We start from the raw sequence: 4,237 nt of genomic DNA, 5'->3' as shown, positions 1-4,237 counted from the left end.
AAAATTATGGCACTCTGGTGACAGATGTGGAGGTTTCATTTTATCACTCTAGAACCCAGCGTCTTGGGAGGTTTATGGTTTCCATTTCTTTCCTTTCTCCACATCCTGTTTTCCTCACGTGAATATATATATGTTGTTGCATATTTTACATCCATTTTGGATGTCTTTCCTCATCCCGACCTGCCTGGGATCCCCGCAGCCTTGCTGCTCGGGAGCGCCGTGTTTGGCCCCGCACGAAAGCACCCTCCAGCCCTGCTTGCCAAGGGCCGACTCCTATGAAAACGCTTGTGGCCCCAGCCGGACCAGGTCCAGCTGCTGTTGCTGCTCTTTGAAGGCAAATGCATCCCCTGAATCTGGGAAATGGGATTCCCGGGCATCTCTAACAGAAGCCAGGCAACCATCTGCTGGACCAAAAGGAAAGCAGTGCACCTCTCCCTGCCAGTCATGGCCACCCGAAGCACCTTTGGGATCTTTCTCACACCCATTCCTTGATGATCAGGTTGTTCCTCCAGCGCTGGTCACGGACACGAGTAAGTCCCACCACTTCTGCGTCAACCCCAGCCCCGACCTGAACGGCCCAGGGGAGACAGGGAGCGCTGGGCGCCCCAGTCCCTCGCCTCTGTGATGGGGATTTTCAGGGTCCACGCCGACTCAGTGCACGTGAACCCCCTTAGGCAACAAGGCATGTCCAGCACCGTACCTGCCAGTAGGAGGGTCTGCAGATGTGATCTGCTCTGCCCCTGGGATCAGGCGGCGTTGAGTCAGAGAGCAGAACCGCTGTGGGTGGTCTCCCAAGGAAGGATCTGTAGCGTGTGCAGGGGCTAGATCTATGCTGGACTGGGCTGGCTGTGCAGTCCGTGCATGACTAGAGGTCAGCCAGGCCATCAGTTGAGAAGAAAGGGGGATGCAGGTGACAGCAAGAACAAACTAGAACCTGCGAAGGGGAGCTGAGGCTCACACGACCACCGGAACCTGCAGGGGGAGTGGAACCCACTTCTGTCCCTGGTTACCTTGATGCCGCGGGTGACCTGCAGGACAGGCTGGCTCCCCGCGCTGCAGAGCTGGACCTGGAGAAGCTGCAGGAGGTCTGGTGGGAGCTAGAAGACCCCCAGAGCCAGGGGCTGCCCCGCACCCCCCGGGGGAGCCAGCGGGGCCAGCGCAATGTGCACAAGCCCATTTGGTAGCTGGTCGCCCCGCACCATAGTCGAAGCTTGAGAACTCCGGTTCTTGCTCTACCTCGTGCTTCCCGATTTTGGCCTCATGAGGCCAGGGCTCACCTGGAACCATACAAGACAGGGCATTCAGGGGACTGTAGCTCCACTGTAGCTCAAGTACAAACCACCCCGATACTTGTCAAGAGAGCGGTGACCTTTCCCCTCCGCGTCCCTCACTCCCACCAGTGGAAGAACTGCCGGTCCCAGCACGTTCGTGTATTCTCGTTCCTCGTGTGTTTTGTTCACTGCCCCATCTCTGGGCCTAGAAGGTGCTCGGTCCATTCCAGACACAATCCCGACGACCACTGGTCTTCTGGCCAGTTTTCAGGCCACTCTGTATTTTTACAGCACTCCGTGCATTAGCCACTGTTGACTGAGCACCTATTTTGAGCCCGGCCCTGGGCCCGGTAGTGAGGAGAATGGAAAGACCCAGAAAAAGCCCCTTGTGCCCCCTGGCTTAAGAGGAGCCGTGGATTCGTGGGCAGCTAATTAGTATCACCGTGTTACACTGGCTAAGAGACAAGCGGTGCTCATGATGCTCTAGGAATCCTTCCGGGGGACTTGGGGGAGGCTCCCCAGAGGAGTGGGACCTCCACCAGCACGTGAGGACAGGCGGAGAGGGGAGGGAGGAGGAGGAGGAGAGCGGCAAAGGAGCAGAAGTCAAGAGTGCAAAGGCCCCAACCCAGCCAGCTAGAGGACTGTGCTTCCAGGATGGGAGGCAGAAAGTCGCGGCTCACATCGAGGATGATGCTAGGACATGACCACCCACTGCCTGAGCTCCCCCAGCTTGGGAACCGAAATGTGAGCCTGATGCTCTTCCGTGAGGATGAAAAGTAGCAGACGCTCACTCAGGGCAGGTCCAGTATGCTGGTGTTGGTACATGGGCGCCTCATCCCAACTAAGCCTCACTAGTTACTATGACCCCCACTGAGGGACCAGGAGCCCGAGTCGCAGGAGATGAAGTCCTGTGCCCAGCCACTAAGTGGCTGAACGGGGATCTGCATTCCTGTCTGCGCCCGCAGCTCCATCCCTCAGACGCACAGAGACCGTCCACGGTCAATGCCACCTTCCTCCCCCACGGTTTCAAGGCTGCCGGGGCCCGGGCCCGCAGTTCTAGAAGAAGACCTTGCTGTAGACGCTGAGCAGCCTATCGATCGGTAGACTCCTGAGGGCCTGCTTCTGTCATGTGATTTCAGCTCCCATGAGGCAGGAAACACTCCGGGATTCAAACTAGCTAAATTGTAGGAGAATTCTGCCACCTAAGAAAGTGGCTTTCTCTACCCAGGAGGCCGGATGGACGCCAGAGCCTACATTGTGGGGCAACCTGTATTTATCATGCAATGTGCACTTGCTACTTCTTTGGTTTTTATTTTATGGGGTCCCCCCGGCTCCCCGCCCTGGCAGATACAGGTCTCTTTTGTGCAAAAAGGGTTTTCAGTTGGTAAGTTGAAATGCACTCTGCACTCGTTACTGTCAGTAATGAAAATGTGCGCCCAGAGAAACCATCCTTCCCCCCCCCCCCAAACTAGAGCAGAGCCCACCCCCGCCCCCAGGCCCAGAAAGGCTCCAGCGAGGAGAGGCCAGCCGAGGCAATGAAGTGGGAACGGGGAAAGGAGCTCAAGCTACTAAATGTGTCAATTTACTTGGACTCCCTGCAATTTAGAAGCTGATTTCAAAGAAAAATTGCTTCAGGCCTCCGACTCCTTCTGTTGTTGCCAACTGTGGCCCATTTTTACAGCTGACTGACCACAGGCTCAAAATGCAGGGCTCTGGTAGTCCCAGCAGCCATCCGGCCTGGATGGCCCTTGCTGCCCCCAAGCAGAAGCACAGCATAATTACAGCTAATGGAGGCAGGTCGGGGCAGGCCGGCCCTCACGTCCCCACCCCCTGCTTCCCCAAGGACTGTGCCCCGGCTTGCGCATGCAGCTGTTGTGAATCCCCAGTCCACAGCTGACATGATTCATTAGACCCTCGCACTCTGCCACGTCAATCCCCTCACGCCTCTGGAAGCTTCTCTGCTCTCCCTCATGCACAGCGCCGTCCAAGGCTTCGTGCTCCCTGCCTCCCCCCTCTCCCACCCCTGCCCTGAGTGACCTCCCAGGTTAATTATGCCGCCTCAGAAGGAAAAGAAACAGTCTGATTTCAGCAAGAGTGACTGGGCAGAGGGGCAAGAAATCCCCCCCCCCCTACATAAATCAAGACAGATCCTGTTTCCTTGGCAGCTTCAATCTGAGTGTGTCTCACTGAAAATCCATCCCTCTCCCACTGCCAGCCTGAGATGGGGAAGAAGGGGTTATCAGATTGCTCTATTGTAGTAAGAAACATATTCATCTCAGCCGAGTTTCCAGAGAGATTCTGGGGTTTGGTTTGGTTTGGTTCTGGTTCAGAAAGGGCAGTTGTTCAAATAGTGTTTTTGGATAGCAAACCATTAGTAAATTGTCCCCTCAACCAACCCTTCCAGGATCTATCGAGAGAGCCTCAGTTGTTCAGAGGAGAGAGTTGTCTACAGGGCTTATCTCAGAGCAACTGGAGGATGCATTACGTCTGCTCAAAAGGAGCCTGTTCCCAGGAAACGGGCGATCTGGGGGGAAGCTTCAGGACAGTGCCTCAGCCAGCAGGGTTATTCTAGGCCGAGGCAAACCGTGGCAGGCCAGGAGCAAACGGACACAGCCACCTGCAGGTGGGGCTCGGCAGACAGAGTGGAATTGACCAGATGACCTTTCTCCCCGCCTGCACCCCAGCCCTGGGTTCCTTACCTGAACTTTCTTCTTTTGTGAAGACGATCATCTAGACGAATGGAGATAACCTTTCCAGACCAATCACGACCTTCCACTGGGACATTTGCATGCAATTCTTACGGAAATGTCACCCAGAAAATTCCGTGCTTAAGAAGCATCCTTCCAAACAACAAATGTGACAATTAAAACAAAGCACCCTTCTCATGTGGTGGTGCGGAAGCAGCTGGGCTCCAGCATGGCTTGGCTGGCCCAGGCTCGTGGCATTTGTCACCTAAAGGAAACAAT

This window comes from Mirounga angustirostris, unplaced genomic scaffold (genome assembly GCF_029215605.1).
Source record: "Mirounga angustirostris isolate CCGP_5_RB_7025 unplaced genomic scaffold, mMirAng1.0.hap1 SCAF_7, whole genome shotgun sequence".
Lineage (NCBI taxonomy): Eukaryota > Metazoa > Chordata > Mammalia > Carnivora > Phocidae > Mirounga > Mirounga angustirostris.
Note: the sequence above shows the minus strand (reverse complement) of the source record.